General features: G+C 37.2%; 1 long non-coding RNA gene across 1 annotated transcript; it reads left to right on the top strand.

The window, feature by feature from the left end:
• Positions 1-8181: 8181 nt before the first annotated feature.
• On the top strand, positions 8182-10538 carry LOC105505823. The gene is made up of 2 exons (XR_001000811.1): positions 8182-8277; positions 10252-10538. It is a non-coding gene; the product is annotated as an uncharacterized LOC105505823 (long non-coding RNA).
• Positions 10539-12387: the final 1849 nt, after the last annotated feature.

Here is a 12387-nt window from a genome sequence, read left to right as displayed (position 1 = left end):
ATAACTTATATTTTCAATTTTATTAATACTTTTAATTTTAGCTATATCTCATGTATTAATTTTATATTTTATCTCATTACAAAGTAAAGAGAAGCTGTATGTTTTTCTTCTTATTTTCTAATATTATACATTTGGATAAAATAAATCTATTGGATCTTGTTTGGTTTAATTTTGATGAGATGATCTCTAGTAATTAATATTGCAAGGTGATTTATTCCTTAGTCACCTTTGGCTAATTGTTTGGTAATAAGAATGATTTTGCCATTTAGGCTATATTGTGAAAATGTTCCATAAATGAAGTAACCAAAATATGCAAGTTCAAGGTTTCAAAATATGAAAGCATATTTTACAAAAATTAAGATGAAAAATAATAAAAATATTGCATTGGAAAATGTGTGTTGAAATAACTATATTTTAATTTTTTCCAACTTTTTCTGACTATACTATGTATGTTAGGGGTACAGGACCACCCTCAGATTTGATGATTTAGTAGGATGACTCATAGGACTCAGCGTATAGTTGTACTCAGTGCTTTAATATTTTACGATGAAAGTACAAGCACAAACAGCAAAGGGAAAGCGTGCATGAGGCGAAGTCCTGAGAAAACCAGACACATGCTTCCAAAGTGGAGTCAGACAGGGCACACTTAATTCCCCCAGCAAAAAGTGACACTAACACTTGGGAATTGTTTGCCACAAAAAGCTTATTTGAGACTCACTGCCCAGGGTTTTACTGGGGGCTGGTCACCTAGGTACCTGCTGCCTGTCATGTACCCAAATCCCAGACTACCAGAAAGAAAGCAGGTGTTCAGCCTAAAGCCATATTATTTGCATAAACAGTTTAGAAATCATAAGCCATTATTATCATCTAATGGTGGTGGGAATCCACTCAAAATCTAAGTTCCCAGGTGCCAGTCATGAGCCAATTTTGCAGGCAGACCTTTCAAAGGGATAGCTTTTCTGTTTGTTTGTTTGTTTGAGATGGAGTCTTGCTCCGTTGCCCAGGTTGGAGTGCAGTGGCACGATCTCGGCTCTCTGCAGTCTCTGCCTCCCGGGTCCCAGCTATTCTCCTGCCTCAAGCTCCTGGATAGCTGAAATTACAGGTGCATGCCACCATGCCCCACTAATTTTTGTATTTTTAGTAGAAACTGGGTTTCATCATGTTGGCCAGGCTGGTCTCGAACTCCTGACCTCAGGTGATCCGCCTGCCTTCGCTTCCCAAAGTGTTGGGATTACAAGCGTGAGCCACCGCGCCTGGCCAAGGATAGCTTTTTTTCAAGTTCTATGTCAACTCCTTTCTGCACACTTGCTTTAAAAAAAGGTGTCCCCAAGTAAAAGAGCTACCATTATAATCAAGAGCCACTTGCTAAGTCTTCGTAAAGCTTTTCTGGGATACTATTCAGATACTGAGAAAGTAAATTCTGGGCAAAATATTCTTTTGCAGGTCAGGTGGTTTCAAAATTTGCTTTCAACATTATTAAAAACAAAATATTTGAGTTATTAATTGATATGCTATTAAAATCATTCCTGATAATATATCACAATTTTGGTATAACATTCAGAAGAAATTTACAAAGTAAGTGATATTGTTATCAAGATCTCTTCTATTACCACCTACTTATTACGAGCTCATATAGTTCTTTTTGGTTGACATTAAAAAATTTAACAAGGAGTTTAAGTAAACAACACAAATACATTCTAAAATCTATAAATAGGTATTAAACATGAAAGTAAAATTTTATTGCAAATGTATCTCTTAGAAAATTGGACTTTTTTACTTATTTATTTTTTACAGTTAATGTATTGCCTCATTCTAGTTATTGGTCATATTCATTCGGTGAGACATGAACTAACTTAAAAAAAAGCTCACGATTTTCTTTAGGAGATACATTTGCAATAGTTACTTTCATGTCTTATAGATTTAGCAATATGTTTATGTTATTTACTTAAACTCATTTGAAAAATTGTAGATATAAACCAAACGAATTACATGCAATTTCAAAATATTTTAAAGGGATAGGTGAGCAAAGATGAAGGCAGTAACTTAAACTACTTATATCTCACTTTACTGAGTTAGAAAACTTTCTGTAACCCATGGTTATAAAATCAGGAACTGAGATGATGAGTAGAAGGGCAAAATAAAAAATTTCTGTAATTAAGAGGATATAAGAGAGAAATACAAAATTCAAAATTAGAATCATTAAAAGTTAAAATATTTCTGACCTGTAAAGGATAATGTAGATTTTCAAATCTTCTCTCATTTTTACTTTTCAGATAAAATAACTGCAGCCTAGAAATGTTGATAATGGGAAGAGTATAAGCTTAATATCAAGTGGATCAAGATTTGAATCCCAAAGCTACCATTTCTAATTTGTTTCCTGGCCAAAGTTTTTATCCACTGTAAGTTTTATTTTCTTACCCTATAAAATGTGGCTAATACTTATTTTTCTACACTGTTTTAAATGAAACTTATGTGTTCCTGTATAACGCCCGGAAAAAAAATAAGTGGCTGAGAAAGATTCCTTTTGGTTATCACAGAACCAGTTGGTAACAGAACTAAGGCAAGGCTTCATCAAGGTTTTCTGATTTCAGTCCCAGGCATAGTCTATGCTTGAATCTATGATATTTCTAAGTGCTATCCCAAGTGAGTTGTTTGATAGCAGCACTCTAAACATGATAATATCATACATATTTCAAAGTACTTTTAATATATTGTTTCATTGAAATAATGCATCCATGGGGTAAGCATGGAATATGGGACTTTTCCTTAATGAAGTTCAGGAAGGTTAAATGACTTGCTCAAGATCGTTTCATCACTAATAATTAGCGATGGAAGGAGATCAAGAATTTAGCTTTTCTGACTTCTAAAGAAGTTTTCTGACCACGGGCTGTTCTCATCTACAAAATGAGATTGTTAGACTAGATTGTTGACCCCTAACTGCCACTCGAGATTCCCTTTTGCTTCTTTCTCTCTGTCTCCTTCTCAGGCCTTTATCAGAGTTAAGTGCAAGGATCTGTTTTCCGGCCACAATTCTCAGGGGTCTAGTTTTCATGTGGTGAAGAGAGAGGTAAACGTTTTGGGTGTCCCTTTGACTTTTTCCACTCTCTCTCCAGAGCTGTAGGGAGGCAAGAGCCTCCCAGAGGCGGTTTCTGCATGGGACCTGGCCCCTGCTTGAGGCGTACCCCCATGTTCTTGCTAGCTTTTCTATCTTTTCCTGCCATCTCAGTACTATGATTCAGGGAGCTGAGATTTGGGTGCGGGCTTAGAGGGGAGGAGCAGAGGAGACAGCTTGACTTATTTAATTAAGGGCCATCGAGCCCAGGATGGAGTTCCCTGGTTGTGCCAACATTTCTTGCCTATAATGACGTTATTATAAGACACCCACACCTACCTGGCTTGGTCTCTGTTTAAATCTTTTCTTGGTAAATCTTAGAGGGTAAGGTGGTTGCAAAAGAAACAATCACGTACTTAGGAGTCTACATTTCTACTTAGGTGTGAGTGTGTGTAGGTGTGTGTGTGTGTGCATGTGTAGGATGTAGAGAGAAAAGCAGAGGGGAACTTTGAGTTCCTCTTAGATATCAACAGTCAAGTATAGACTTCTGCACAGATGCATACACTGTTGGTTCAAAAATACATAAATAAGACACATATAAGAGTGTTTTCATTCACTTGCCATTGATTTGCTCAAGCATTTATTCAATAAATATTAACACCCTATATGCTCCAAACCTTGTACTTGTGCCTGGGATAAAAAGTATTAAATGAGACACTACACCTACCTCAGTGAATTCAAGCCTGTTGGGAGAAATTGGCAATTACAGTGTAGTAAATGACATGATGGCAGCATGTACAAGAAACCTGTGTTCAATGAGTTACATCACCTGAATGAGAATGGTTTCCCAAAGGTGTCGAGAGAGAATATGGTGAGAGATTCAGCAAGTTCAGTTTTGGACATGGCTTCTTGAAAGATATTTATCTTACCTGCAATCGAAATCTCTAAAGGTTAGAAGTTTACATGAATGGCCTCTCAACTAGGGAATGAATAAGCAAATTGGGGTACCTTCACACAATGGGGTATTCCTCAGCAATAAAAAGAAATGAATTTTTGATATCTGCAACAGCATGAATGAATATCCGATGTGCTGTGCTGAGTGAAAGAAGCCAGATTCAAAGGTGTGATTCCATTTATATGATCTTCTGGGAAAGATACAATTATGAGGACATAAAGCAGATCAACAGTGGCTAGCGGTTAGGGGTAGGAGGAGTTTTCTTCAAAAGTCATGGGCGAATTTTGGAGGAGATAGAATTGTTCTATATCTTGGTGGTAATAAAGCTTCAGAATTGTTTCAGAATTGTTTACTAAGAACAGTGACTATTATTGAATAGAAATTACACCTTAAATTTTTAAAAAAGAGGGTAAGAATTTGGCCGGGCATGGTGGCTCACGCCTGTAATTCCATCTCTTTAGGAGGCCGAGGTGGGGCAATCACCTGAGGTCAGGAGTTCGAGACCAGCCTGGTCAACATGGTGAAACCCCGTCTCTACTAAAAATACAAAAATTAGCTGGGCGTGGTGGCAAGCGCCTGTAATCCCAGCTACTCGGGAGGCTGAGGCAGGAGAATCACTTGAACCTGGGAGGTGGAGGTTGCAGTGAGCTGAGATTGCGCCACTGAACTCCAGTGTGGGCAACAAGAGCAAGACTCCATCTCAAAGAAAAGAAAAAAAGGAGAGAGACAGAGCAAGAATTCGCTTAGCTGTGTCCCCAAAGGTGCAGACTTGCACGTGCACACACATGCCCACCGACAATACTGCTAGGGTGATGCTTTCCTTTTTCCTCATGTTTTCCTGTGGAAATCTCCCCAGAAGTGCTCTCAACAGGAATGTTACTGTCTTTTAGGCAGTGGAGTTCTTCATTGGCTGGGACCGTAGTGTGCTTTGCAGGATGTTTGGTAACTCTGGCACGCACCTACTAAATGCCAGGAGCATCTCCTTGCATTTCTTCAAGTCTCCTGTGGAGTCTATCTGCAGCCCAGCTGAAAACCACATGCTAGAGCAAAATCCCTGAACTCTCTTCATAGGAGGAGGGATGCGTTTTCTAATTCATTAGTGAAAGAAAGAACTGGTGTGTTTGACTTATTTTTTTCCCTTTTGTTCTTGAGGGCAGAGGGAGGTGGAAACTGCCTACTTGTAGTGAAAATTAATTGTGGTCTGCTTTCTTCCATAATTGGTGGAGTTGACTTTGCTTCTTGCCATATCCTGGGGTTAAGGGTGTGTGTGAAAGTTCAGTTCGCATGAGTGTCAGCAAGCCATCTGTCAGCACACCTGCCATGTGTCCTCCGAGCTGGCTTCTTCCAGTAAGAGAGGTGGCGCATTCGTTTCCATCAATCTGACTCCTGTGTCTATCGTATCTGATCTTGGGAAGGAAGGAGAGGAATGCTAATTATGGATCCACCACTCCAAATATGTGTAATGTTAATCCCTAGAAGTATCAGATGGGATACTACTTACATTCCAACCTTCATTCCCTGCTATAACATATACCCTGAGTATATTAACCCAGATCCTGGAACTCAAAGTAATACTGAGGGATTGTGAATTTTTGGAATTAGTTCAGTAGGTGTGTACTGAAAATCGGTGCCATTTGCTTCTTATAGCACAACAGTGGTTTCTAAGTTCTTCCTCCACCTTTGAATATAGCAGGTTAAATTTACATAGCAGCAGTCTGTGTCCTGGTGACCCTATGTCAGGTTTCCTAATTGTGTCACTGACAGATCCAGGCTGACTTTTGCACTGCAGTTGTACTCAGCACACAGTAGAAATGAAACCTTCAGTGTTAGGTGGAGACAAGCTTTTGCTTTGAAGTCTGGAACCACTTTTTTTTTTTTAAAGCAAGAAAGTATTTTGTGAGATAATGGAAGTGTCATAACATGGAACATTATCAGATCTTTTTGTCAGTGACTTCAAAAGCTAGACACTACCACATACATGCTGAGGTTGAAAATTCTTGTTTAAACTAGTATTGATGGCATTTAAAGATGACAGAGGTGTACTAGCCTCTGAAAAAATATTACACAGGCAATTTATTCCTCCCACCTTATAACAGGGTCCTTCCAGAACTCTCCCATTAGTATCCTTGTTCTTTCACTGATATCATCCCACGGAATGTGTCTAAAACTAGTTGACTAATCTAATAAACTGTACGACTAAAGTATCAGTAGGTGTTCAAATACACCTCACCTTGTTCTAAATGGCTCTTTTCTTTTTTTTTTTTTTTGAGACGGAGACTCGCTCTGTCACCCAGGCTGGAGTGCAGTGGCGCGATATCGGCTCACTGCAAGCTCCGCCTCCCAGGTTCACACCATTCTCCTGCCTCAGCCTCCTGAGTAGCTGGGACTACAGTCTAATTTTTGTGTGTGTGTGTTTTATTAGAGACAGGGTTTTCACCGTGTTAGCCAGGATGGTCTCGATCTCCTGACCTCATGATCCGCCCGTCTTAGCCTCCCAAAGTGCTGGGATTACAGGCATGAGCCACTGCGCCTGGCCCTAAATGGTTATGTTTTAATATGTAACACCACCTCTTATGCTTTTTAAAAATTGCCTTTTAAATGGACTTCCAAAGATTTAGCCAAGGGAGTACTGTTTGGGCTTCAGGCCCTAAAACAGTTTGTGGGAGGGATATGGTGTTCTCAGAGACCTACAGATAACACTGCACAAACGGTTCCTGGCCTTGTAAATACCAGTTTCTGGAACAGAGTTTCTGAATTTCTGTCTCAGAAATTATGTATTTAATAAATGTGAGAATATTTTGTGCCACTTTATCTGATCGAGGCTGCTATGTATTGTTTTTTTGGCAGAGGCATTTAATTTAACAGATATTTACTGAGTGCCTCCTGTGGACTGGGAATACCAATAATAGTGAAAACATATAATGTCACTCTGTGCGAGGCATGCTTCTAAATACTGCTTTGTATTGATTCGTTTTAACCCTCACAGCAATGCTATGATGAAGTTACTCTCATTAATGTATCCTTTCTACAGATGAGAAAACTGAGGGGTGAGGTAATTTGCCCAAGGTCACACAACTGGTGAGAGGTGAATTTGGTTTGAATTCTCACATTAGGCTCAAGTCTGCTGGTTGGGTTAATGTCGGAAGAGATGGTAAGTGGTCCATTTCAAAGATAATTTTGTGTATACGTGTAACAAAAACAACAAACATGAATTAGATTTGTGCAGAATGGCTCTAATTACGAAGCAATTGCTTTTTAAGTAGCATTATTTTGTTCACAGTAATAGTTTTTTCTCAAAATTAATTATTTCTTCCATAATCGCTTCTGACAAATAATGTTAGTTTGGCGTGTAGGTAGAAGCAAATTTTACAGAAATAGAATGTGTAGGTTTTTACAGGACAGTGTAACAGTTCTGCTTTTTAATTTATAAATGATTAAAAATCTTCCATTAATAGGCACCTCTCTTCTCTTAGAAAAGAAGCTTTACAAAAGACTTAAAAACCTAGATTTAAGATATGTATGCTATTTAAACTGATCAAAAGTACAAACATAATTTGACACCTTTTAAATGCATTTGTGAAATATCTTTAAACTGTATTATTGACATTTCTCTTTGAAGAGACCATCATGTGCTATGTATTCCTACTTTCAACTAATAGCCACTAGCGTGCATGTAAACTTTTTAGAATGAATTTTATAAATATGTCACAGTTATATCAGCCAAAACCCAAACCACACAAAATTTTCATTGTAATAGATGCAAGTACGCAGGGAGAACTCATTTTCAGATCTTATGTTTGCTTATTAGATGTTGAAAAATATAGTAATGATGTACCAGTGGAAATAATTTAGGTACGTGGATTTATCAAGATATCTTGTTGAAAAAGTTATTTACATCTGTACTATCTTCTGTATGTGTAGAAAGAAGCAACTATTCTTCCAGTTAATTCATTCTAAATTGAGAAATTGCTTAGAAATTAAGGCAGAGAAAATAATCATTACTACTCTGTAAATGAACAAAAAGAAATGATTAGAGAAGACATTGTTTCAGTATTTTGTTCCTTTTATTGACTTGAATAAATGTTCTACATTTTTGTTATAAAACATAACTTTTTATGTTAAACATTCTCCTTAATAATGTTGGTTTGTTGGTGACACGTGGCTCCCTTTCTAGAAGTGAGATGGTGACACCTCAGTCCTTCTGGGAGAAAAAGGAGGGTGACCCACATCCCCCATCCCTCATCTTGAAGTCAGGTTCATAATTGATAAGGTAAGCTTTCTAATGACTTCACAAAGAACCAACCTCAATCTTTGGTAATTGATAAAATCAGCACGTAGCTTTCTGATATAATGGCAATAATTACATAAGAAAAAAAGTTGTGAAAGATTAAATGTGCATTTCTCTCAGAATCTTGAAGGATATTTGAATAATTTCAAAAGTGGAATCAGTAGTATCAGCTGAAGAAACTCGCTTAGCTAGAATGTTGGACACGTGGGTCTAAGTCCCTGCCCTTCCACTAACCAGCTGAATGGTTTTGTGTAAACCTCCTACACGTTTGTGCTTGGTCACCCCATTTGTCAAAGTAACGACTGAAATGGGAAGATAATGAACCGTATCTTTTTGGTATCTTTTCCATTCATTACTCTGATTTTACAAAGAGGACTGTATTCCCCTGGTGAGGTTGAAGATGAATCAGGTTTGAGAGGCCCCTGGAAGTGGACAAATGGTTATCAGCAAACCTCTCAAAGTGTAACTAGTTCACTGAGCACCTACTACTTTCTTTCCAGGTCTCTGAAAGGCCCTCAGAATGCTATCTCTTTATCCTTGTCAGTGCCACACCCTCTAGCAATGGGTAATGTGATCTCATTAGAGTCCATAGAGTCTGTGTTTTAGAATCTAATATCTCAACATTAAGAATATGTTAGAGAAAGGGATATGCTTTCACTTTTCCGCAGAGCAGTGCTTTTTAGAAAATTGATACCAGGCCAAAAATTAATTGTATTAAATCACAATTGATCAAAACACTAAATTTATCTGACATGGATTTCTTTTAGACATGTCTATTTTTTTTGCAATGGTTATACGAGATTTTTTATTTTTGCTATCATTTTATGTTAAAAAAAAAAAAAAACTGTTTTCTAATGTATGTGATATGATTCCTGACTTAGATTGCGGTTGCTCTGAAGCAGACCATGAAATGAGGATTTGGGTGAACACGGTTTATTGGGAAATATATCCAGGAAAAACATGTAGATGGACGGGGACCTGAAACAGAGATGGGAAAGGAAGTGAAGGAAAGGGAAGAAATCCAAGCAAGCTTGCATTATATAGTTAGACTCCATGGAAAACATCTGTGGCTCAATCCAGCAAAGAGGATCTGGAGATAAGGCCAGTCACTTCTTAGAATCGTCCCCATCAGAGACGAGGGTGCTGAAGTATTTACAACTGCACCATCAGTCATGATGGGGGTATGTACATTTCTAGGCATGTTTGTTTTTCCTGTGTGTTGTCAGAAGGGTTCTGGCAAATGGAGGTAGGCCTCCAACAAAGAGAGCAAGTGCTGCCTCAGAGAATAAAAATGAAAGACATGAGCAAAGAGATGCGAGAGTTACAGGCAGAATACTGACAATGTCCGCTGCAGGTCCGTTTGTAATTACATTCCACGAGCAACCATGAAGCTGATGAATATTATTTAATGAAGTCATTTTGTATAAAGAACAGGGCGGTAGGTCCTGCTCATCTGTTTAACAGATTAATGTCTGTATTGATGAGCACATTGCAGGAAGCAGATGGTCCGCTACACTGGGTAACTTTATATTATTTAAAAAATCTTTTAATTTTGAATTTTTGTGGGTACATAGTAGGTGTATGTATTTATGGGGTATATGAGATGTTCTGATACAGGCGTGATCACATCATAGAGAATGAGGTATCCATCCCCTCAAGCATTAATCCTTTGTGTTACAAGCAATCCAGTTATACTCTCTTAGTTACGCACTGGGTAATTTGAGAAGAGTTTCATCAAAGGGCTATTTAGTAAGGTGAGGGCAGAGGGTTAGGAAGCCGTGGGGGATCAGTGCAGAACTGGTTGTGGGGTGAATGTCATGCTTACATTGGAAGGGGTAAGGAGAAGCAGCATAAAGATGCTGTGTGAAGAGAAGCAAGGTCTTCCTCAGTTGGCGGGAAGCCTGCCCGGGGAGTGGACAGTGTCTCGTGTTCTGTCTTCCTTCCCTTTCCTGCTAGGCCTCTGATCAGCCAAATAACAAGCTAGAGGACTCAGGAGGCCCTTGCTTTGGTTCCTATTGGAACAATACAACAAAGAACAGGGCTGAGAAAAGGCAAAGGAAATACAAAAGGACGCCTGGAAGATTTGCACAGGGCAAAGGATGACTTGCTGAGTTAATTTAAAGTGATGTAAATTGCTAAGACAACACAGCAAAGCATTCCTATCAGTTTTTTTTTTTTTTTTCCAGGAAGAAAATCTAAACATTTTCTTCAGGATCTTCAATAATAAAAATCTGTTTATCAAACATGAACTTCTTTTTCTATCCTTTACCAGACTGCCCTACTTACTTGTCTAGAGCAGTTACTAAGAGAGAAATAACCTGATCCTTAGTAGTTCTTTCTCATTACCTGCAATGAGGTCTTTCCCAGTGCCTCAAGATTTGACCTTTGACTCCATTTCCTATTTATCTCATAATGCCTGAGTTTTTATGGCCTTCTTCTCAGCATAAAATATTTTCTTTGGTCACATACATTCCTTTCTTTTGTCTTAAGATGAAATAGGTTATTTCTTAAAATTACATAGTATATGTTTACTATAAATAATACCAATTTTTAAAAATGCTAGTAAAATTACCTTTAGTCCACTAAGCAGGGAATAATAACTCATAACATATTGCTGTATATCCATCCAATATTTTTCAGTTCACATACACAAATGTGTGCACACACAGCCTTTCTTGTAAAAATGGGAACATGTACAAAATGATTTGCATTATTTCCTTTGATAACTCACAGAAATTCTTCCATATTTAGGTAGGTAGATCTGCATAAAACTTTTATCACTACAACTTTTAAAAATTATAGGAATGTCAAGTAATTTATAATATTTGATGAATTCCATAATATTGAACATGTAGATGATTTCCAATTTTGGGACATTCTTTACAATGATAAATAATGTGACTATAAACTAATTGTATATATGGTTTTTACTTATCCTTGATTTTCTTCGGCTAATTTTCTAGATTTAAATGTCTTGCTGGAAAGTTTTGATTCACAGAATTTCTTACAACCCTTAAAATTCTTTTTTGAATGCCAGTTCTATGTGATATCTTCAATTTGGCCCAGGCTTTATTTGATCTGCTGGACTGTTAATTGTTATAACAACAGAAACATTTCCACTGTGTATTTATTGGTCTTTTCAGGTTGAAATTAAGAGAAATCTCCTGAGGCCAGTGTAAGTAAAATGGGAGCTGTGTTTATGGTGCTACAGAGGTGTTTCATGAAATCCAAAGTCAGAGTTTCAGTTGGGTTCCAAGAACAGCCTAAGCTGGAGACTAAAGGGCTAAAAGTAACCAGTAGATATTTTCCATGCATATATTTGTTCTCTCCTTCTGTGTATAAGTTCAGTCAATGCCAGTCTTTCTGAGTGTTTCCTATTCCTTGTTTAAGTCATTCTTTGTTTCATTGAAAAATTCCTTAGTCCAGTTCCTCATTTCCTCAAGAAAGGAACAAATTAATTGGACCAGTTTGGGCTTGAAGGTTCACTCCTGATCTCTTCCAAACCATGGGTATAATTTTAGCTAAAAATAATAAGAAATATGAGCAACAAAAGTTAAAAAAATACTACTATGCCAAAGGAAAATTTAATAACTCTTTTAAAGAAATTTTGGGTCATAAGGAATCAAATTTATGATGATCTGCAAAATATAATTAATGAAGAACTTACGGATACAGCTGAATCAGTGCTCACAGAAAAAATCTATCATAAATAAATCCATTGGTATAATAAACAAAAATAATCAAAATCTTTAATCACTCAATGCAAGAAATTACAACATTTAAAAAAGGACATTAGAAGGAATAAATTAAGGTTAAAAACAATAGAAATAGAAATCATGAAAACTGTAAAACTGTTACATAGTTTCAAGAGTGCAATGCAGAATTACAGAAAGCTTTTGCTTTAAAATCAGGAATAAGAAGTCCCTGTTATATATTACACACTGTAAGTTAATTTGACATGGAGTCACGATTTAATGCAATTAGGTAAACAAAAATAATTTTTTAGAAAAGATACTCTATTGTTGAAGGCAAAATTGCTATGTGAGAATCAACAATTGAGCCTAACTAATTCTCTGTCCCTATGTTAAACAA

Source organism: Colobus angolensis, unplaced genomic scaffold, assembly GCF_000951035.1.
Source record: "Colobus angolensis palliatus isolate OR3802 unplaced genomic scaffold, Cang.pa_1.0 Scaffold13, whole genome shotgun sequence".
Classification (NCBI taxonomy): domain Eukaryota; kingdom Metazoa; phylum Chordata; class Mammalia; order Primates; family Cercopithecidae; genus Colobus; species Colobus angolensis.
The sequence above is the reverse complement of the archived record's forward strand: the minus strand, read 5'-3'. Positions and strand labels throughout refer to the sequence as shown.